General features: G+C 38.8%; 1 protein-coding gene across 2 annotated transcripts in view; it reads right to left on the reverse strand.

The window, feature by feature from the left end:
• Positions 1–12030: 12030 nt before the first annotated feature.
• Positions 12031–25050, reverse strand: part of Pdcd6ip (programmed cell death 6 interacting protein) — a 167247-nt gene continuing 154227 nt past the window's right edge. For both annotated transcript variants that reach the window (XR_010051319.1, XR_010051321.1), the window contains one exon: positions 12031–12280. The gene's annotated coding sequence lies outside the window, so the exon portion shown is untranslated. The remainder of the gene's footprint in view (positions 12281–25050) is intronic.

Raw genomic sequence — 25050 nt, forward strand, 5'->3', positions numbered from 1 at the left:
ATGGTGGATAGATAACAACAGTTATGGAGGCTCTCTGAGATAGCCAGCTTAGAATCTAGGAATGGTGCAGTGTGGGGAGTCCTAAGCAGGGGGTGATATTCCCTGACGACCCAGGAACAAACTAAGCTGAGAGAAACCAACTGGAAATGCAATCCCGGTGCTATAACTAGAACAGATAAAATCTCAGCACTGAAGCTGGAAACCACACTACTTCTGGAAGCCATGATTTGAATTTCCTGCCGCCACTGGTGCATCTGAATCAGCCCAGCAGGGACAGAAACGTGAAAGCTCTGAGGGCAGGAATCAGTGAAACAAATTGAGAGCGGAACTGGCAGGGAGCCCTGCATCGACCTGCGGTGAGTGAGAGGAACAGGGACCCCTCCATAGATAAGGAAGTTCCAACAGAGGACATTTTGGGACCGGGCAGACTAGCTGTAACAGGGTGTTGCAGTGACTTCAGTCACATATGCCCCTCTCAAGTGGGATTGGGGGGGAGCACCTGACCTGGGTGACACCGCGGACTAAGACCCACTAGGCTAACCTAAATCAGGTCGCAAAGCCTGGCAGTGCACCCTAGCAGTGAAGCCTTCAGTAGGTTGACCTGGAGGGGGGGCCCAGCAGAGGCTGCCCAGGTCTGTGTCTCCCTTGTACACTGCAGTGGGTGGGAACACCTAGCCAGGGTGATTCAAACAGACTGTAACCCACAAAGAAAGAAAGTGGGCCTCCTATATATGCCTGTCTGGGAGGAACAAAAATTATGAGAAGGGGAGGCAACAAGAAAGGGTCCTCGGTCCCCAATCCTGAGAACACTGATCCAGAAAAGGCAAATGCAAAGGAGAAAGAGGACAGAAAACATTCAATACCAGACACGGCACCAATAGATATAAAGCGATATCTCCGGAGCCTCATAGACAAGTTCAAAAGTGAAGTATTTAACCAAGTGAAGCAAGATATAAGTAGAATAGTTAGAGAAATGCTAAGCACTGCCCCCAAAAAACAGATGGTGGAATGGAAGAACAGAAAAAAAGGGGAGAATTGTTTGATGGAGAAAATATAGAATACATGAGGCAGGTTCAAGGAGATTACCAGAAAACTAAAAAGTCTATTGAAAGCTGGCATAACAGCTTGAAAGAAACTAAGAACAGATTATCTGAACTGGAGGACAGATTTGTAATGTGGGAGCGTGAAATGAAAAACTTCTTAAAAATAACAAGAAAACAGCAATAATACAAAGGCTAGAAGATGATTAGAGGATCTATAACTTAAGAATTAAGAACATAAAGGAAGAAGTAGGGACACAAACAAATGAACTACAAAGGCTATTCACAGAAATAATCCAGGAGAATTTCCCTAATTTAGCAAAAGGTAAAGAAATTCAAATGTATGAGGCATACAGGACCCCAGCCACCTACAACTCAAACAGAGCTACATCCAGGCATATAATAATCAAAATTCCATAAATTCCATTTAAGAAAAGAATATTAAAGGCCATCAGAGACAAGAAAAGGATCACTTACAAGGGAACACCCATCAGAATTACAGCAGACTTCTCGGCACAAACCATCAAATCAAGAAGAGTATGGGGGGAAATAATTTTGAAAGATAACAACCTCCAGCCAAGATTGATGTATCTTGCACAACTGTCTCTAGAAATTAATGGAGAAACAAGGTGCTTCCAGGATAAATAGGAACTAGGGGAATTTGCAACCACCAATTCAACTCTACAGAGATTACTGCAGGATATTCTAAAAATGAAAAATACCAAGATTCCAGAAACAGTGGCAGAGAGGCCACAATGATGGAGCAGAAAATGAAATGAAGAAGACAAACTGACAACTAATGACATAAAAAGAGCTCAACACAAGTGAGGCAGAGAACATTGGATATAATTTCTAATATAGAGGGTCTAGATACACTAACTTAAGGGGGAAAAATAGAGACTAGCAGGCAGAGTGGATCAAGAGGTAGGGTCCACTGAGAGGCTCTTTGTAGGAAATATAATTAGCCTTAAGAAGGTTATATGGACCAAAATCAAACATGAGAAAATGGAACTTGATGTGATAGGGAACCAATGAGTAATAGGGGTAACTAGACCATTTATGGATAGGTTGAACAGACAGGCTTTAATAAATGAAGAAATACAACTAGAAATCCAGCCCAAGAGTGAGAAAGTTTAGAAACACTTAAGTAAATAGCAGGTTTCCCCGCCCCCCCATACAAAACCGTGAGTGTTGGGGAGACCCAAAAAGACACAGTTCATTCTGGGGGCGTAAAACGGAGGAATAGTCTTCAAAAAAAAAAAACAGCAGAAGATATAGCTAATAGTGTATCAGGAAACAAAACCCCTATTACTCACACCACTCTGCTTGGTTGGAACTCGTTCTGTCCTAGTTTGTATACAAGCACTGGATCTGAGGGGCACGGACGCCTGTCCATAGCATAGGGGACATCTTTAATTCCCTATTAACTCAATCAGGATCCCAGTATGACTTATACTGTTATATCATGTTATATCATAACTGATCTTAGTTAAATCTGACTTGTTTGATTGCTGCTTATTGTGGACAGATTTTATTCAAAACCTTTTAAGGGTGTTAAGGGTGATGGTAACAAGTTAAGGAGTAGAGACAAGTATACTGAAAATGACAATGATTCACTACGATACCCATTCTGATTTGATTTCTACCTGTTTTTGTAGCTCTACAACTATCTACAAAGTTGTATTTCTGTTAATTCTGTTATGTACTGATATGCTCAATAATACTTTATCTGAGGATATAGCCAATTCTGTTGATGATAACATAAACAGCACAGTGACCAGGATAGAACTCCTTATACAGCAGATTTATGTCTTTTTAGTTTTATATGTCTATAGGAAAAAGCTTAGTTCTGTCCTGCTTTGTTATGCTTTTCCCTCTAATATAGAAAGGATAGAAATACATGTTAAGACTCAAGCTTACATAAAACCTATAAACAGTTTATGAGAACTGATCTGATGACACATGATGAAATGAACAAATACTTTGAAAGAAAGAAAGTGCCACTGCAGGACCCAATCCTGATTCTGGAGTGTTATGATGTGAAATCCAGCAATATTATTAATCTTTTTTCAGAAGGATTTTAATCTAATATACTCTGTTAGGTCTCAACATAAATGAAGATATGGATAAATGTGTACATGTCTAAGTGTATAGGATTGATAGCCATAACACTTAGTTTTTGTTGGATAGTTGAACAGAACTATCTGCAGTCTCCCTGGCTGAAATCCCATTTATATGTTCCACTTGTGTACCTTGAACAACTATTTATAGGGAGACAACGTGTATACATTAGCTAGTGACTTATTACTGTCTATTTCTTTTCTTTAAAAGTATGTACTATTTCTGCTCATTTTCTATTTTGTTTTGTCTTTCTTTAAATAAAAAAAAAAATTTTTAAAGATACCTGCTAAATTATTTGCTGTCCTGCTAATGGAAGAAGAAACTCCACAAGGACCAAAACAGGCAAGACTAACATTCTAGTAGACCAAGGTTTGGGAGGCTTCTAAAAAGACCATCTATAGGAGTTTGAGGGTTCCAAAAGGGCATGCGTGAGGGTAGAAAGAGACAACCAGCACACAGCATACCAGAGGTGAGAGATAGAGAGAAAGGGCATGGGGTCTGGGGGATTGAGATGTATTATGTGTATATGCTGACTCCCTATGAAAACTGCAATCATTATGTACTGTAAGTATGTACTAATAAAATAATAAAGTAAAAAAAAAATAAATGGACATGCATATCCACTCCTACTTCCATTTAAAGAGGTTGATCAAGCTTTAACTTTGGATTGAAAATCAGCCTGCATGTACACTATCGTACGGGCAGCTCCTGTCACATCCCAGACCCAGGGCTGCAGCTGCCTCCCACCAAGACCCAGACTTCCAATGTTCTCAACAGTAGGACAACAGCTTCTGTCACCCAGCAGCACACGCATCTATTAGCAGGAGGAATGCACCCCTGAAAGAAAAGATGATGGGCAAAATGCAGTTCATCCAAACCATTCAGGGCGTGGTCAGGACATCATTAATTTTTATACCTGTGTTTCAAGTTCGGTGTATTACTAAATTACTCACTTTTTCACAGATGAAAGGAGGAGCATATCTTCATATGCCTGCTTTTTCTGCTTGCTTCTTTCTCTCAGACTTCCCCCTTTCATTATTCCCCAAACTCACTCATCCATATAGCACATCCCAGGTCTGACTGTGCAGGAAGAAGGGGGAGGAGTGTGATGGCAGTCTCCTCTCTGCGACTCTGTGAGAAACCAGCAGGGGGCAGCTGAGGGTGCAGGGAACTCAGAACCTGGACCCAGAAAACTTGCCTTTGGACCTTGCATTTACTGCCCATACAGTCCTGAAAGATACTTGTACCAACTTCTCTGAGCCTTGTTTCCTTATTTGTAAATCAGAGTTGATAATGTCCACGAAAAAATGACATCCTGCTGGCATCTAAAAGGCTGCATTCAATTATAAAACCAAAAAATAACAGATGAGATCAGTTGTGTAAATGGCACCTCAGAGATTAAAATGTTTCTTTTCCCACCTGTAAAAGGGGCAATGAACTGGCCTCATTTGTATCCATGGTATTAATCAGAATAGCAACATTAACAACAACAAAAAAAAATAAGCACTCATCATGGATACTTCTTCATTGGGAAGCTCTGTTTAGCACCTATGAGAAAGTCAACAGTTGACAGTGTGTATCCAAGAAGGGAGACCACACTCTAAGAGCTCCCATTGGCCTACAGCGCTGCCCAGCTGTCAGCTCAATGTCAGGAAGCACTAGAATTTTGGTCTGTGTTCTCCAGGACATTTTGATTACCAAATGCTTTCTTCAAAAGGAGAAAAGGGGCTGTGCAAGTGACATTTGGTAATATCACTTCAGGGGTTCAATGGAAAGCATAAGTAACACCCCACACGTCCCAGTGCTGTGACTGAAGTAGCCTCAAGTGCTGAGTTTCTCTGGGGCTAATGTAAGAACAATGTCCTTACATGGCCCAGCAGCCACGACCTCTGGGTCCACTAACCTGTTCCCATAGGAGACCTCAGAGCATCCTGAAAGGAGAGATGTAGGATTGAGTTTTGGGCTCAAAATGAGCTAGATGCAAAAAAAAATCTCTCTTTGGCTCTATTTCCTTCCTAATGGCTTCACATACATGCGCGCGCGCACACACACACACACACACACACACCACTTTACTTCTAGTTTAACTAGTACTTCTCATGCTAGCTTTAATCTCTGCTATAGTCTGAATATTTATGTTCCTCCTCCCCCATAAAACTCATGCACTGAAATCCTTACCCTCAAGTTGATAACATTAAGAGGGAGGACCCCTGGAGGTACCACTAGAAGCAGAGCCCTCATGCCTAGGATTAGCACCCTTAGAAAAGAGGCCTATGGACAACCCCTGGCCTCTCCCAGCACATAGAACACAGCGAGAAGGTACAGTCTCTATCCAGGAAGCAAGATTCACCTGCCTTCATCTTGAATTTTCCTGTCCCTAGAACTGTAAGAAATCAATTTTTATTATTTAAAAACTATGTAGCTTATGGTACTTTGTTATAGCAACCTAAAAGTTCAAAAATAATCCCATTTGCCTTTAATAAAATTAAGTCTGATTTCAACCCCTACCAATAATTAGTTAATTCCATCTTCCAAATACTATTTAACATTTCTCTTGAATTTTTGACAACCTCTCTTGCAATCTCATAAACTCCTATCCTCGAATTCCAATTTCTTATATATCCTTTTGAAGTTCAAAATAGTAATTAAACCCACTTGGTAACACATAAGAACAATTTGCCAAACCGCACAACCTCTCGTGAGTCCTACACTTAAAATTCAGAGCTCCTTCACAGATTAAATGTAATTCAGCCTTATTTAACCAGGTGGTGATTTATTATTTAGGTTGAGATAAGGTCCAAGACCAGAGTTGGGACAAAAACAGCAACAATATGACCCACGCATGCATTCATTAGTTCATTCATTTAGAAATTATTCAGTACCTACCATGCTCTTGTGAGCCTGTGCCAGCTCTGAGAATGGAGACACATGGACAGTGTCTCTAGTCCCAAGACTTTGGAGCCTGAAAAGGACTCAAATCCTACTTCTGCTACTTACTAGTTATTTAAATTTTCTGTACCTATAATTTACCATCCCTAAAATGAAACTGAAAATATTATCTATTCAATAGAAGTTGTATGACTTTTGAATGAAATACAATATAGGAAACTTAGCATTGTGCCTAATATATATTCAATAAATGTTAGCCCTAAATATCATCTGTGGTTGATAGTGTGTGACTTTGACTCCAGATGATCTTCATCTGATGTCAGTGCTCTCTCTCTCTCTCTGTCTCTGTCTCTCTCTCTCTCTGTCTCTGTCTCTCTCTGTCTCTGTCTCTCTCTGTCTCTCTCTCTCTCTCTGTCTCTCTCTCTCTCTCTGTCTCTCTCTCTCTCTCTGCTTTTTGTGTGCTGGTTTTATGACTTGCTTCTAACAACTTTGCAAAGAATTGAAGGTGACCTTCTGTCAACAACCAGGAAGGACTGGAGGGCCTCAGCTCAACAGTCTAAAAGGAGTGGAACCCTACCAATAATCACATGGGTGAGCTTGGAAGCAGCTCCTGGTCCAGATGAACCTCCAAGCAGCTCCACCAACAACTTGATTACAACCTTGTTAGGAAGAAAACCCCTGAAGTAGGGAGCCCAGATTTCTGGCACACAGAAACCAAGTTAAAGTTTTGGAGTAAATTGTGTGACAAGAGACAATTAGCACACTATTGTTATTAAAGTTTGTATATTGGAGGGACAAGGAGCAAACCATATATGGCAAGAATAAAAAGGAATATAGATAAGTTGCGTTAGCAGCCAGATCATCAAAGACTGAGAATGCCATGCTACATCTTTGAGGCTTCCCGTGGGAACAGTGCAAACTCATCAAATGTTCTTTAAGCAAAGCAGGGACTCAATTTCTTCTTAAATGAAAAGACAAATACGAAGCCTTAAAGAAAACATCTTTCAAGAGGAGCAGTCAAATGACATTTTGAACCAGAGTATCATCCAGGATGTAAAATTGAAAACTTTCCTGGAGAACTGAGATATCTCATTTTTTGCTCCTTCAGCTATTAGGCAAATTGCTTTGAGATTTATATCACAAAGCTTAATGGCAAGGAAAAAAAACAAAAATGAAGTTACTGAAATAAACAATTTCATTAAGTTCAAAATCAGTAAGTTTAAAATCAATTAAGTTTATAATACCCTTATTGAGGACAAAAGTAGTAAATTAATAACAGTGAAAGTGAGTTTTCAGGAATACAAAAGAAGTGAAATTTTAGAAATAACACTTGACATTAGTTTCCCAAATCAATAAAGATACATCTATCTCTCTTTCTTTGTTTGTTTGATTGCACACCTTTTTTAAACCCTGAATCAAGATCTTACATATGCCTTTGAACAAGTATCATAAATCAATTTGAAAATGGCCCAGTTTTTGCACATGAGCCATAATATCCATGTATCTAGGTCTTATAATCGTAAGGGTACTGAGATAAGATATGGCCTATAAAACAAATGAGAAAACATTTCTCTTGTGTTTATAAAAAGAGTTATGTTGAAATAGCAAGCACTTGAGGACAAGGAATTTGACATGGGAAAATGCTAACTTGGAATCCATGTGACAAATCTTGCACTATTATTGTTGAAAGAGTCTCCACTTGTAATCTCAAAGAACTTCATACATTTGTTTCTTTGACAAGCACTCATCAAGCACCTACTATGTGACTGGCACTGTGCTGGGCCCCAGACCCCTCCTGCCTGCTGCATTGGAAATCTTTAGAACTCATTGAAGACAGGCCTTGGGTAGGAAGGAACACTCCATCAGAAGTGACCAGAATGCTTATCAGAGCCTAATAATTTGCAAAATTGTTGTTCACCTCTTGTCTCTAGGGTTCAGGGACCCTAATGGCAAGAATTTAAAAGTTGTACTCAGCTCTAAAGACTCAGAGTCAACAGCTCCTATAATGCCAAAATTCAGCTCCTTTGCAGACTGCAGCAGCATGCTCCAACAGAGAGTTAAGCAATGAAGAAAGAGGCCCTGGACTTCTGGGAGAACATGGCAGACAAACAGCACCAGCTACAGAGGCTCTCTGAAAGACCCAGCTTAGAATCCAGGAATGGTGCGGAGTGAGGAATCCTAAGCAAGAGAGGAGATATGCCCTGCTGACCCAAGAACGAACTGGGCTCCGAGATACCAACTGGGAATGCAATCCTGGTGCTATAACAGGAACAGATAAAACCTCAGCATGGAACCTGGAGCCTGTGCCATTGGAAACTGTGATTTGGGTTTCCTGCCGCGGCCACTGCATCTGAATCAGCTCGACAGGGAGAGAGACACACGAAAGCTCTGAGAATGGGAATCAGTGAACGGAGTTGAGAGCAGGACGGGCGGGGAGCCGTGCATCGACCTGTGGTGAGTGAGAGAAACTGGAACTCTTCCACAATCTAGGAGGCTCCAACACAAGACATTCTGGGACTGGGCAGACTTGCTGGAACAGGGAGCTGTAGTGACTTCAGTCACATATCTCCCTCTCAAGTGGGATTGATAAGCAGTGCCTAGCTTATGTGACACTGCTGGCTGAGACCCAGTAGGCTAGCACAGCCCAGGTCCCAGCACATGAAGGTGACCTGGAGGGGCGGGCCCAACATAGGCTGCCCGGTCCGTAACTTCCTGGTGCACTGCAGTGGGCGGGAACACCTATCCAGTGCAATTCAATCAGACTGTGGCCAACAGGGAAGGAAGCTGGGCCTCCTATATATGCTTGCATATATAAGGAACAAAGAATATGGGAAGAGGGAGCAACAAGAAAGGCCCCTCAGCACCCAAACCTGAGAAACAGGCAATAGCAGACATCGCACCAATAGACATAAAGCGCTATCTCCAGAGCCTCATAGACGAGTTCAGGAATGAAGTCATTAATGACCTGAAGCTAGACATAAACAGAATAGTTAGAGAAATGCTAAGCACCACCCAAGAAAAAGCAGATGGTGAAATGGAACAACAGAAAAAGAGGGGAGAATTGTTTGATGGAGAACATACAGAAAGCATAGAATACGTGAAGCAGGTTCAAAGAGATTACCAGGAAACTAAAAACTCTATCGAAAACTGGCATAACAGCTTGAAAGAAACTAAGGATAGATTATCTGAACTGGAGGCCAGATTTATAATATGGGAGCATGAAATGAAAAACTTCTTAAAAATAACAAAGAAACCAACAGCAATAATACAAAGACTAGAGGATGATAAGAGGATCTATAACTTAATAATTAAGAACATAACAGAAGAGGTAGGGACACAAACAAATGAACTACAAAAGCTACTTGCAGAAATAATGCAGGAGAATTTTCCTAATTTAGCAAAAGGTAAAGATACTCAGATGTATGAAGCATTCAGGACCCCAGCCACCTACAACCCAAACAGAGCTACACCCAGGCATATAATAATCAAAAAACCAGAAATCCAATATAAGAACAGAATATTAACCACCCTAACCACCAATTCAACTCTACAGAGAATACTGCAGGATATTCTAAAAAAGAAAAATACCAAGAATCCAGAAATAGTGGCAGAGAGGCCACAATGAATGGAGCAGAAAACAAAATGAAAAAGACAAACTGACAACTAATGACAGAAAAAGAGCTCAACAGAAATGAGGCAGACAAGATTGGATGATAGGAACAGCTATTTTGGAGAAAATGATGTCATAATAGGTGATAGGTGCCATAATGCTGATTTAGTATCATCTTGCTTTGAAGTCTCATCAAGCTTTTGTTCTTCTGTCTCCATTGGTCTTAGCATGTTGTATCTTATTGGATTTTATTATATGTGATAGTATAAACAAAAACTTTTATAGACAAGGAGATTATACAGAAACCATTGTTCATTTTCTGTTAGTTGATTCTAAATACCCTATAATACTGTCATTCTCTTGAATGGTTTTACATTGTTTTGATATATTTGATGCTACAGTATACAAAGTTATACTCAAAGATTTCAAGGAAAGAGACAATATGGTAACTACTTTTATGTCGGGATTATCTTGTGGTAAAACACTATTTTGCTTAAATAGTCCTGTTTTGATCTGCACTGTTCTGTTGTTAGCCCTCTTTTATCTCAATCTCCATCTTATTTTTTACTTTTTTATTTTTATCCTTTTAATTAAGGGAAAAATAAATAAAAAATAGCAGGATATATTATAGTAACCCACTTTGATTTACTATTAACTTGATTTGAAGCCCTGTATTGCTCTCACCATCTTGTTTTGACTTATTTTACTCTATTCTGTTTTGCTTGATAGTACCAGGTTCGAAAGTTTAGGCAACAGCTGTGAAGATAGTGGGATTCATTATGACGCCCATTCTGGTTGATTATTATCTACTTTTGAAGATCCGTAATGTCTCCAATGTTTTGGTTTTGTTGGTTCGTTCTTTACTGTTTTGTTCAATTTTATTATAACTGATGATATAGGCAATTCTACTAGAAATAGTGGGAGGCATTATGGTAACCATTGTTGATCACCTTGTATTATGTTTTTACATTATCTATTATGTCCACCCTTTTGATTTACTGACTCTGTTCTGTTATGTCACATTTGGTTTTACTCCCTTCCAAAAAAAGTAATAAGAACTGTGGGAGCAATAAAACCCAAAATGTGTAATAGTCATTGTACAAAAGAGAGGAAAAGGAAGTGCTCTAAACGATATAACTGCATGTATATTTAAGTGTATAAGATAGACAATGATATTACTAAGTTTTGTTGGATCATTGAACAGAACTGTTTGCAGGTTCACTGTTTGAATATCCACTTTATATGCTTTAATTTTGTAACTTGAACAAATATTTCTAAGATGACAAGATGTAATCCATTAACTAGTGATTTCCTACTGTTTATTTTTTTTCTGAAATTCTGTATAACTTGTACCCTTTTTCTGCTTTTTTTTTTCTTTTTCTCCTTAAATAAAATTTAAAAAAAAAGAAAGAGGCCCTGCCTCACCCTTTTGACAGCTCACTTGGAAAAATGAGTTTCTTCACAAACAAGATGAATGCGTTCTGTCACCAATGCTTAGAGCTACCAAAATAATCCCATAGGCACCTCACTCAGTACAGCTGCTGAAGGAGGAAACATTTGGAGACAGGGGACTTAGAGCTAGAAGAGCAGCACATCCTCTTTATTCTACACATGAGTCAAAAGGGTCTTTGACATGTACCAAATTTGCATCTCAGTCACTTAGAACTGGTTTTAAACTAAAGCATCTCTCTAGATATTGCCACACTGGGTGACTACTGTTTTAATTCCCCAAAACCTAGCACTATCTGAGAACCACAGAAGTTCTAAAATCTCCAACCTACCTCTTCCCCTCTTATGTTACAGAAAAGAAAGCCAAGGTCAAGCGACTCAACTAAAATGCTCAATAACAGATCAAGAACTAAAACTCAGGTCAACTTTCAACTAAGCCTCTTTTTGCTCTCCAAATCCTCTCCCACTTGCCAATTTCACTATCATCTACTAAGCATTCCTTGCTTTACCACTATTAATGAGCTAAAGCCCCTCCTACCACACAACTAAGCTGGCCAGACCGAGCCCAGCCTGAGCAAGATCAGTGTTAAAAGAGTCCCAGCAACAAATCTGAACAGATGAAATGACAGGGACTATCAAAAAAAGTAAAATCTATTCCTTTAATATCCAGATAATTCTTTCCAAGAGTTGAAGGTGTCTTACTTCAGTTTCTACCTTCCTCCCTTTGGATATTTTTCACAGCATTAGCTCAAATTCTAGTTTTTGCAGATTCCTCCAAGGGAAGAAGTTAGAGAAGAGCACGGTATTACCTGATATGCTGGAATTAGTTAAACTGACTCCTAGGGTGTATAATGCACTTTACTAAGTCAGAAATAATGAATTCTATAGAGAGCACATGAGGGGAAGGATAAAATAAGCACATAGTCTAAATATACTTTATTTCATAGGAAGCACTGGGATGGTCACGGGAAGTTCATCCTTGAAAGGACCTGGTTCCAATTAGGTAAAGAGAAGTACTGCCCTTCTGATTCGCCTGGCTGGCTGCAGTTGCTCCTGGCCATCTCCACTCCAATTTTTTGTTTTGATTCTTGTAAATGCTTTGCAGCTTTTGAGTGCCATCCTTCCATCTTTTGAGAGCATCAGCTATAGACAGTGTGAGATGAGAACTTCCCTACAAAAGGAAACAAGACTGTGGTTACGGAGAGTTCATTTGGCTACTGCATACTCAGAGTTATTTATCACTCATGATGGTGACTAATGCCCAATTCAGAAGTTACTGCCAGGGAGAGGATGTGCTCAATGACTTCAGAAGAAATTGTTTGAAATATGAATATGTTTAAAATATATAAATTTATATATAACATATATAATTTATATAAATAAAAATTGCTCAAAATATCTGAAAATTATTTGACCCTACTCGCTTGCGAAGGTGAGGCTACTTCTCCAAATGAAAGTTGGCCACATTTGGGATTTCACTAATAACAAACAGAACAGAGCATAAGTGATGCTGTGTGATTTCCCAGTGCAGGTCACAAAAAAAGAGCTTCTACTTGTCTCTCTCAGGAGCGACAGTGACCCAGAATTGCCCAACACAGCCATTCCTCAGTTCTGACCCACGGGAATCATAAAAGATAATAAATAGTTGCTGTTGTTTTAAGTCACAACATTATAAGATAACTTGTTACATGGTGACAGACAACTAATTCAATTAATAAGCCTGATCACTCTCACTTGAAAAAGACAGCCACATCCAAGATAAAGAAAGTATCAGAAGAGGGCTCGCTATAAACCATAAGAACTAAAAGGAGGAAGGAAAGGATGGGAGGGAGAGTGTAAAAAGGACGGACGGAGATTTTTCTGGCTACTCTGGCCTTTTTCTATCTGTTCCTTCTTTGAATTTCTGGCTTTCTTTACCAATATGCTGTTTTTGTTTTCATGTATACTAGTTTTATCTATCATTTGAATGGCTGTCTTCCTAAGGGATAAGAGTTCACATTTCTTTTGTATTACTCAAAATGCCTGGCTTTATGTCCACACAATGTGAACTAAGACCAGTAAGTAAGACTGGCAAGCCAATTATAAATCAGTATCTGAAGAAATATTTTAACAGCATTTGGCCAGGAAATTGTTGGTAGACAGGAAGTTTCAGATGGGGGCTGCGCCACAACCAGTGTATGAGCTCTGCAGTTGAAAAACAGATTGGTAGAGATGCTGTAGGCTGTTACTGTTCTTCATTGGTGCCCAGTAAACCATAACTGCTGGTATTCGTGTCTTTGTGTCTCTGACTGCCCCTGCCCAATGACACATTAGCAAGAATGATACAAGTGGAGGTCTGATGTATACTTGTACACTGTTACTTCTCTTCTCAGAACACTACCTCTTAGAACCCAGTTACCATGTTTAAGGAAGTTCAAACCACCAGGTAGGAGGCTTCTTCATGAGGAAGCAGCAAGACCACCAGTCTCCAGATGCTTCCTCATCAGCAGAAGCACCAATTCTTCCCCAAATAAGTGATGGCATTTTATGCCTATAATCATTATATACCTATAACCATGATGTCAGTACTTGAGCTGACATCATGCAAAGTAAGAGTCCTATTGGATGAGTCTTCAGAATCATGAGTGATAATCAGTCGTGGTTATTAGTAGCCACTAAGTTTTGAGATGGTAGGTTATGCAGCAACAGATAACCAAAACAACATTCAATAATAAAATGATAGGGCCATCACATAGACCAAACAATTTGTCCAACTGTGACTAAAAAAAAAGACCATAACCTAGAATGTGTCTGTTTACAAAATCTGAATTCTTTCCACCACTGTTATGGATTAAAAACTGGTGGTAAACTTAACACCAGTTGGACTAAATCAGCATGGTACTGAGTGTAGATGGCCCACCTGAGGAAAGTTGCCAGCATAAATAGAGACATGGAGAAGATGAGTGAGGCATTGTGGGTTTCTCTAAATGTTGCTGTTTTGAGCCATTGGTTCTCCTGGAGGAGCTTGTCATAACTAGCTCCCCCAATGTGAATTCGACCATTGTCATCAGAGGAGCTCAGGATCTTGTTGGTGAGAGTGGCTGTGGCTCACTTTGGGGGATCTCTGGTCCTTACATCATGCATCACTTCCTGACTATGGAGGGGAAGATATGTGCTGTTTAATCTCCAGGAGAAACTTGTCACACTGGCTTTCTGGCTTGTACTAGACTATTCTTATCATTGGAGGAGCTCAAGACCTCCATGCCACCCTGGATGGCTGTGGTACTTTCAGTATAGCCCTGGTCTTTGTTTTGAGCATGACTTCTCGACTCCAGTGTAGAACCTTCAATCTACAGTTCCTTCACCCCACTGGCATAGACTTTCTAGCTTCCACTGCTGACTTTTTGGCCTTCCCAGCATGGATCCATAAAACAGGCTAGTATGAGTCCTTCTTGTGGGCTCTAGACCTCCAGTTGGACTCGTGGGAGACACTGTCATGGGCTCTGGGTTTTCATCTGAGCTCATGTAGGACATTGCTATGGGATCAAAGCCCTTGGCTGAATATTCTGTGTCTTAAGTATTGTGGACAGATTTCCTGCACTTTCTTATGTTAACTCTGGGTGACCATCATAAAATAATAGTATAAATTCTGAGTCCTGATTCTAATTGTTCTCCTCATAACCCCTGACTAAAACAACCACTGTCTCCCAAATCATGAGAGTCAATAGCTATGAAAGAACTTTGCAAACTCCAAAGTATCTTGCAGAAGTTCTCACTGAAACACTCATCGAGGATTTTGTTTTCCTTCTATTTCTGCCTCTAATCGTCTTCTTCTGTCTCTCTATAATTCCTTTTAAAACCTGTCTCCTTCCTAGAACAACCTCAAATGCCTTCAAGGACAGAAGGTACCACACTGCTGACCCAAAGGAGCCTATTTCCTTTCTCAGGCTTGAGTGCCACACTCAGGGTGCAGACAGACGGCCTTGAAAAAGTTACTCTTTGGAAGTTAGGTGGTCTCTTCCGGTGTCATGGCGTCTATTGCATATGGGGGAGAGCTAGATGTTTGGTAGACTGCATCTTGTGGCTTCTATTCACTGTGGACTGCTTAGAAAGAACCTGGGAGACCTCCCAGCTATGCAATGGAGGTGGTGACCTTTGAGGATGTGGCTATGAACTTAAACAGTGAGGAGTGGACTTTACTGAGTCCATCCCAAAAGAAGCTCTACAGAGATGTGTTGGGGAAAACCTTTAGGAACACGGTGACTACAGAAAAGACAAGGTAAGGAAATGCCATGGACATACATCTTGGAATCAGCATAAAGAGTTATTCCTTTGTACTCCAGAAGCAGTGTGAAAGAAACAGAAACACACCACAATGTTCAGATCCATGAAAAACATCAAGGTCAAGGGAAAAACTATGTAAGCAATGTGGGAACGCTTTTTCCAAACATGAACATTATAAGCAACATGAAAGAATTCACACTAGAGAGAGATGCTACATATGTAAGCAATGTGGGAAAGCTTTTAATACACGTACCTATTGTCAAGTACATGAAAGAATTCACACTGGAGAAAAACTCTATGTATGTAAGTACTGTGAGAAAGCTTACATCACACGTACATATTGTGTAATCCATAAAAAACTTCATACTGGGCAGAAATTGTATATATGTAAGGAATGAGGGAAAACTTTCAGCAGAAACGTTCATTCAAAGACATGAGAAAATTCACACTGGAGAGAAACCATTTGTATGTAAGCAATGTGGGAAAGCTTTTACCACTCATGGACATTGTAAGCAGCATGAAAGAATTCACAAGGGAGAGAAACCTAATGTATGTAAGCAATGTGGGAAAGCTTTTACGCAACGTGGGCATTGTAAGAAACATGAAAGAATTCACACTGGAGAAAAACCCTACCTATGATAGCAATGCGGGAAAGCATTTACAACATATGGAGATTGTAAACAACATGAAAGCATTCACACTGGATAGAAACCCTATGTATGTACACAATGTGGGAAAGCTTTTACGACACATGGATATTGTAAGAGACATGAAAGAATTCACACTGGAGAGAAATCTGACGCATGTAAGCACTGTGGGAAAGCTTTCAGCACACATACATATTTAATGAAATGCATGAAAATGTTTACACTAGGCAGAAACCATAACTTTGTTTTAATTTTTGATGCACATGCTTCATTTTCTGTGTCATAAATGATGTTTCTGGAACTGATGCTATATTTCACATTAAGATACTCATTTATAGAGGTTTGGATCATGTGTTTTTGACAATGTGCTCTTTCACACAATGTGAAACATTATATGAAACATTTATACATTAATGAATGTTATGTTTTTCATGTTGTGATAAGATACCTGCTTATATCCTAACATCACTGGATATCATACCATGTAAATTATGTTGCCTGTTTTTTTTCTCAATGGAGCAAATATTGACATTTATGTAAATCTTTGTCTTTTTAACCATCAGAATTTTACCTGTTATGTTTATATTGCATCTTGACTTTGCTATTAAGTTTTCCATGACATTAATCCAAAAAAAAACATACCACTGTGAGTTTCTGATTGCCTCACACTGACAGAAACATTACTTGTCTCCAAAAGTATATCACAAATTATAGTAATGTTTCCAGAAACTATAAAATGTGGTATTATTTATGAGTAACCATACTTTGAAAGGAATTTTTCTTAACTGTGGAGTTGTTTGGGGAAAAAAGGTTGCTATTGATTGTATCATGCAAATGTCTTTATTTTATTCCTTGATGCTGTGAACCCATTATATATTTTGTAATTATTACAACTTTTCCCTAAAACACTGAACTAATGGCATGAATGGAAACCTAAATTTTGAGCTGTCAACACAGTAAAAAGTAAATTTGCTAAATCATAAAAAAAAAGTTACTCTTTGAGCCTTGGTTTTTCCATATGCAGAGTCAAAATCACTCTGTCTCACAAAGTTCCTGAAAGGACTGAGTAAGAAAAAGGACACAAACTGTACCCAAGCTTCAGCCTAAGTTCAAACTTCCTAAGGGAAAAACGTATCTTCCTTTATTCCATTCTCCCCTTTTAGCTGCTCATCTGTAATGCATATCTTTGTGTTTTAATCCATCTATCAATAAAAAGACCTTAAAATGTATGCTCCTCAGTAGAGCCACCAAACAAGAAAGTTGTAACTCTAGATATGGTAGAACCTCCATGAAGTTCTCAGGGAAACTTAGATATTGAAATTACCCTGGACATTGTTCCTTTCCAGAGAAAATAATTGCACTCACTTTCTATGTCCCCAGAATACAAAAAAACTGATGTGTTCATTCACTAAAAAGATATAAGACATTTTGTGACAAAACAATAAAGGGAAAAGAGAGAAAGATGCAACTAATAAGAAATGCATTTATAATGATCTATATTATGAATATATATATATATATTTATATCTCAGCAGGCTCTGCAGAGTTACATATGAGCTAATTAAAATGTTTATGTTTTTAGCAGTGATGTTTATTGAAATCATTTTATAGCCACCCGAACTAAGCTTTGTTTTCAGCTATAATGCAATGCTACCTGGAATATTCTGACCTAAATTATTTACATGCCTAAAAATAGATTGCCTTGCCTCATCATTGACTTCACTGATACATTTCAGGATGTGGAAAATTTTGGTGAGTTATTATGGCTCTGTGGGCTTTTCCTGCATTTTCAGTGTTTGTTAAGATGAGAACTGAGCATACTAGAGCAGTCGGAGCCTGTTAGGACCAAGGACCAACCAGGTTACAATAACCCCCTGGGAAAGGCTGCTCCTGGATAGGGAATCCTGCATACAGAAGGGTCCTTATTCACCAGTAACGTGATTGAGACCGGAATGGATAATGATTCTGTCTGGATGTAGGTTATCGCCCTATTTTTTCAAGTTGTATCTGGTGTTAGAGGAGAGGAGTGACTACAAAAGAATAACACTAGGGAGATTTGAGGAGGTGATAGTACTATTCCTAATCCTGTAGTGGTTACAAGAATCTACATGTGTCAAAATTTCTAAAACTGTACACCAAAAAAGTTTATTTTGCTATATGTTAATTTAAAAATTAAGAAATATAAAGGCCAAAAACTAACAGTTTCAGTAAATGACCATTCTGCCTCCAGATTGTATCTTGATTTTTTTGATGATTGGTTAAGTAATCTTTATTAATTACAAGTAATTAACTGTAACACTCAAATACCAAAAATCAAAGACAACTCCCAATTTGGAGTAAAAAAAAAAATACATACTAGGAAAATAAAACCATTGCTTAAAACTCTTGATAGTTCTTTACCACACACAGAATTAAACCAAAACTTACTGTCACTGGGCACAAAGCACTCTATGATAACATCTCTAATTCCTCCCAATTAAATTGCAACAAAATTTCTGTCGATTGTAAATGCTTTATGAGATTTCTTGACTTTTAAAATATTTTGCAGATAGGAGACCCATCCTTGTCTTTTTTGGAAAACTTTTCCCTCGGTTCTTAGAGTGACTGAATTCTTTCTATCATCTGGCCTATGCATCTCATTCATAAGCATATGGCTTCCTCTAGCTCTGCTCCCATTGTATGACCACATTAATCTAATTTTTTTATCATGAGTTGATCCACCTTCCTGGATGTCCATTATGAGCAGAGTCTCTCTCCGGGACTCTTGCAGTACACTGCTTAGGAATAGTCCTACTCCCATCCTTACCCTATTGTCCATTCTGCATGCTACTACAATTCCAATCATTTCCATCCTTTAGACTTCTAAAGACTTCCCAGTGTGCTTTGGTTTAAACCTAAAGCCTTTATTGTTTGCAGAGGTCTGCATGATTTGGCTTCTACTTTCTTCTTCTGCCTCATTTACCCACAGTACCACTGAACTCACTATCTTCCTTCAAATAACCAAACTGGTCATAAGGCACCAGGCATGCCATTTCCTCTGTCTGAGATGCTCTGTTTATTTCTCTTCTTTTTCTATTTATCTAAGTAGTACTTCTCCACTTTTTGGGTTTCAGCTTAAATGGCAGGTCCTTCCTGGCCAGTCACTAAATTAACGTCACCAGTAGCATTTTCTCTTGATGTTCTGTCCTTTGCTTTTGCCACATTATGGCCTGTAATCAAGTTGACTATTTGATGGCAAGTTCCAGCCTCTCTTGACTTCATGCTCCAACTAGGCAAGATAGTATGCATCATGTGTTGGAGCAAGCTTATAAGGTTCATTGCATATATCTCTTTCTAATTCTGCAATAAGGTTAGTTGCTTGACATCAGCCAGATTTTGAATATTTACATCACAAAAATTGGCCAGTACTACAAATCAGAACATTTCTTTTTTGGAAAAATGGTTTGCCATGATACTATTTTCACTCTCACTTTTTTTCAGTCCTTAACATGAAGCTTGGAACATAGACAATGCTCAGTAAGTATTGGTTAAAAAGTAACAGTTATTGTTACTTATAGGTCAAGAAAGAAATATTTCAGCCTTCATAGATGATGAAGTTGAGGCTCAAGGAATTTGTCCATCTTGCTCCAAGTCACACAACTAACTAGATGTATAGTGCTCTAACTTGGGTTCTCATCCCAGGTTCTCTGCATTACACATGCATATGCTGGGAATGTACAAATTTAGAAGCCCTGAGGATTACTGAAGCATGTTGTGATGAGGAAGCACGATCCTGAACCAAGTTCACAAAGATAGAAATTCATTATCCCAATTTTCCATTTTTCCATAGAAGAGGTTTGCCAAACTATGCCTCAAACAATCCAGGCATTTCAAACTAAGCATATATTTAATATATTAAGTACTAGGGACTCATCAAACACTGGAATGGTTGGGAAAGAAGGAAGTATAAGTATACCCCAAGACTACGCATTTCAAGGATACACCACTGAACTGTAACCCAGGCAGGAATCTGGAAGCTCTTGCTGCTACCTGCATTGCCCTGCTGTAACTGTCTTGAGATGCTCATGAAACTGATGACAAGATACTGCCCTGCTGAGTCCCGCTGCCATAGATGCCTCTAAGCATGTACATTTTTTATAACCTTTCTCACCAGGAGCAACAACAGCAGGAAGATGGACTCTGAATCACTCCCATTTTCCACCTTTGCGTCTAACTGGAAGAACCTAATTTATTCACAGAATATTGGCTGCAACGATGCCATGGGACTGTGGCATGTTAGCTTTTCAACCTCCACATCTGGAAAGAAAGTAGAGTGGCACATGAGAACCCTTACACTATATTTACCACAGTTCATTCCTTCAGCACTCATTACCCAAACTCACCTTTCTATGCATTAACTTCCAGGTACTGCCAAGAACAATGCTGAATATGATGCAACTATCTCTCACATAAATAAAAACATATTTTATTTCTTCTCAAAAAGAGAGAGATAGAGAAGGAAAAGAAGAAAATGCGATTTAAAAAAAGAAATGGTGATGTGTTAAGTACATTTACTAAGTCCCTATGATGAATGTGATCATTATGTTCTACAAACATGTACTCCCCAAAATATTTTTATTTATATATAAAATAAAATATTATATATTAGAGTCTATCAAAAAATACATACTTCAGAAAAAGAAAAACATAAATATTTTAATACTAAATGTATTCAGATATGATATTAATACAAGGTTATATTTTGGTTATAAGAGGTGCTCAAAGTGGTGGCCATTAGCTTTCAATATTTAGTAATATGGTGAACTGCTGCTTGGGTAACTTTGGTCATTGAGATCACTGCACATGCATTTACAATTTCTTCTCAAAGGGGTGGCAGTGTAGTGGGTTTTCTGCAATACACAACATCCTCTAGAGTTCCCTATACAACAATAGCACCCTCTGTTGGAAAAAACTCATAATATTTTTCTTTTCCTAAAGTGTGTATACACTTTTTGGGGAAATATATAAGATACATTGGTACAATATATATGTGTACCTATATATTCATATATCTATATGAATGTGTGTGTGTATCCAAAATACGGAAGAAGGGGAGGGATAAAAATGAGTTAACACTGTCCCTCAGACAAAGCACTTCTGTCTAAAACAAACAATTAAAAAAATCAGACCCCCAAAATTCAAAGATCCAATACAAAAATGGGCATCTGAGATGAATATACACTTCTCAGATGAAGAAATACAAATGGCAAATAGATACATGAAAAAATGTTCATCATCATTACTCATTAGAGAAATGCAAATTAAACCACACTGAGATTCCATCTCACTCCTGAAAAAATGGCCAGGATCAAGAAAACCAACAACAACAGATGCTGGAAAGACTGGGGGGAAAAAGGAACTCTCCAGCATGTTGGTGGGAGTGCAGACTGGTGCAACCACTGTGGAAGTCAGTCTGGAGATTTCTCAAAAAGCTGAGATTGGAAGTCCCATTTGTTCCAGCTATTCCACTTCGAGGTATATTCCCAGAAGAACTGAAAACATCATTCCACAGTGATATATGTGCACCCATGTTTATAGCAGCACAATTTATAATAGCCAGGTCTTGGAAACAACCTAAGTGTCCATCAAGGAATGAGGAATGGATAAAAAAGTTGTGGTATTTTTATACAATGGAATACTACTCAGCTATAAAGAATGATCACATTGAGATATTTATAAATAAATGGGCGCAGCTTGAGACCATACTCATAAGTGAAATAAATCAAACCCACATGTATAAATACTGATTAGTTTCCTTAGTGTAAGAAATGATAACAATACATAAAAGTATGTGGTAATCATGATTCTCCATTATATTGCTTTGAAGCCTTATAATGTTTTCATTCATTAATTGTAATGATTTTATTCTGGGCTGTTTGATTTTATTGTCTGTGATAGTATGAACAGCTATTTTGGAGAAAACAAGACATCATAATAGCTAGTCCTGATTTAATATCATCTTGTTTTGAAATCCCATCAAGCTTTTGTTCTTCCCTTCCATTGGTCTTAACATGTTGTATCTTATTGGATTTTATTATATGTGATAGTATAAACAAAAATTTTTATAGACAAGGAGATAATATAGAAACCATTGTTCATTTTCTCTTAGTTGGTTCTAAATACCCTGTAATACTTTCATTCTCTTGAATGGTTTTACATTGCCTTGATATGTTTGATGCTACAGTATACAAAGTTATACTCAAATATGTCAAGAAAAGAGACACTATGGTTTGGACTTCCGGGAGAACATGGCGGACAGACAATAGCAGCTACGGAGGCTCTCTGAAAGACTTGGCTCAGAAGTCAGGAATGGTGCAGAGTAAGGAGACATAAGCCGGTGGAGATATGCTCTGCTGACTCAGGAACAAACTGGGCTGAGAGAAACCAACTTGGAATGCAGTCCTGGTGCTAGAACAGGAACAGAAAAGCCTCAGTGTGGAGGCTGGAGCCCGCGCCATTGGAAGCTGCGATTTGGGTTTCCCGCCACGCAGCATCTGCCTCTACATCGGCTCGGCAAGGAGAGAGATGCGCGGAAGCTCTGAGAACAGGAATCTGTGAACGGAGTCGAAAACAGGACGGGCAGGGAGGCGTGCACTGACTTATGGTGAGGTGAGTGAGAGAAACTGACACTCTACCACAGTTTGACTCCAGCGAAGGACATTCTGGGCCCAGGCAGTCCTGCAGGAGCAGGGCGCGGTGGCAACTTCAGCCACATATCCCCATCTCAGGCGGGATTGGTAAAAAGTGCCTAGCCTTAGTGACACTGCTGGCAGACCCAGTAGGCTAGCCCAACCCAGATCTCAGAGCCTGAGGGCGGCCTGGAGGGGCAGGCCCCGTGTAGGCTGCCTGGTCTGGAACTTCTTGGTGTGCTGCGGTGGGCGGGAACACCTATCCAGTGCAATTCGATCAGGCTATGGCTGACAGGGAGGGAAGCTGGTCATCCTATCTAAGCTTGCATATATAAGGAACAGAGAATATGGGAAGAGGCAGCAACAAGAAAGGCTCCTCGGCCCCCAATTCTGAGAAACAGATAATAGCAGACACCACACCAATAGACATAAAGCACCATCTAGAGAGCCTCATAGATCAGTTCAGGAATGAAGTTATCAATGACCTGAAGCTAGAAGTATGCAGAATAGTTAGAGAAATGCTAAGCACCACCCAAGAAAAAACAGATGGTGGAATGGAACAACAGAAAAAGAGGGGAGAATTGTTTGATGGAGAAAATAGAGAAAGCATAGAATACGTGAAGCAGGTTTAAAGGTACTACCAAGAAACTAAAAAGTCTATCGAAAACTGGCATAACAGCTTGAAAGAAACTAAGGACAGACTATCTGAACTGGAGGGCAGATTTGTAATATGGGAGAATGAAATGAAAAACTTCTTAAAAATAACAAAGAAACAAAGAGCAATAATACAAAGACAAGAAGACGATAAGAGGATCTATAACTTAATAGTTAAGAACATAAGAAGTAGGGACACAAACAAATGAACTACAAAAGTTACTCACAGAAATAATCCAGGAGAATTTTCCTAATTTAGCAAAAGGTAAAGATACTCAGATGTATGAGGCATACAGGACCCCAGCCACCTACAATCCAAACAGAGCTACACCCAGGCATATAATAATAAAAATTCCAGAAATTCAATTCAAGAACAGAATACTAAAAGCTGTCAGAGACAAGAAACAGACCATTTACAAGGGAACACCCATCAGAATTACAGCAGATTTTTCTGCACAAACCATCAAATCACGAAGAGCGTGGGGGGAAATAATTCAAGCTTTGAAAGGTAATAATCTCCAGCCAAGATTGAGATATCCTGCACAACTGTCCCTGGAAATTGATGGAAAAACAAGGTGCTTCCAGGATAAAGAGGAACTGGGGGAATTTGCAACCACCAATTCAACTCTACAGAGAGTATTGCAGGATATTCTAAAAAAAGAAAAATACAAAGAATCCAGAAATAGTGGCGGGGAGGCCACAATGAATGGAGCAGAGAACAAAATGAAGAAGACAAACTGACAGATAATGACAGAAAAAGAGCTCAACAGAAATGAGGTAGAGAAGATTGGATGATAGGAACAGCTATTTTGGAGAAAATGACGTCTTAATAGGTAATACTGATTTAGTATCATCTTGTTTTGAAGTCTCATCAAGCTTTTGTCCTTCTGTCTCCATTGGTCTAAACAGGCTGTATCTTACTGAATTTTATTATGTACGATAGTATAAGCAAAAACTTTTAAAAACAAGGAGATTATACAGAAACCATTGTTCATTTTCTGTTAGTTGATTCTAAATATCCTGTAATGCTGTCATTCTCTTAAATGGTTTTACATTGTTTTGATATATTTAATCCTACAATATACAAAGTTGTACTCAAGGATTTCAAGGAAAGAGACAATATGGTAACTACTTTTATGTCAGGATTATCTTGTGGTGAAACACTATTCTGCTTAAAAGGTTATGTTTTGATCTGCGCTGTTTTGCTGTTATGCCCTCTTTTATCTCAATCTCCACTCCATTATTTACTTTTTTATTTTTATCCTTTTAATTAAGGGAAAAATAAATAAAAATAGCAGGATATATTATAGTAACCCACTTTGACTTTCCATTATCTTGATTTAAAGCCCTGTATTACTCTCACCAGCTTGTTTTTGACTGATGTCCCCCTATTCTGTTTTGCTGGATAGTACCGGGTTCGAAAGTTTAGGCAACAGCTGTGAAGATAGTGAGATTCATAATGACGCCCATTCTCGATGACTTTTATCTACTTTTGAAGACCTACAATGTCTCCAATGTTTTGGTTTTGTCGGTTTTGTTCTTTACTGTTTTGTTCAATTTTATTATAACTGATGATATAGGCAATTCTATTAGAAATAGCGGGAGGCATTATGGTAACCATTGTTGATCACCTTGTATTATGTTTTTACATTATCTATTATGTCAGCCCTTTTGATTTGACCAACTCTGTTATGCCACATTTGGTTTTA

The sequence above is a fragment of the Cavia porcellus genome, unplaced genomic scaffold (assembly GCF_034190915.1).
Source record: "Cavia porcellus strain 051 isolate PalLab524CR breed Dunkin Hartley unplaced genomic scaffold, mCavPor4.1 scaffold_13, whole genome shotgun sequence".
In the NCBI taxonomy this organism is placed as follows: domain Eukaryota; kingdom Metazoa; phylum Chordata; class Mammalia; order Rodentia; family Caviidae; genus Cavia; species Cavia porcellus.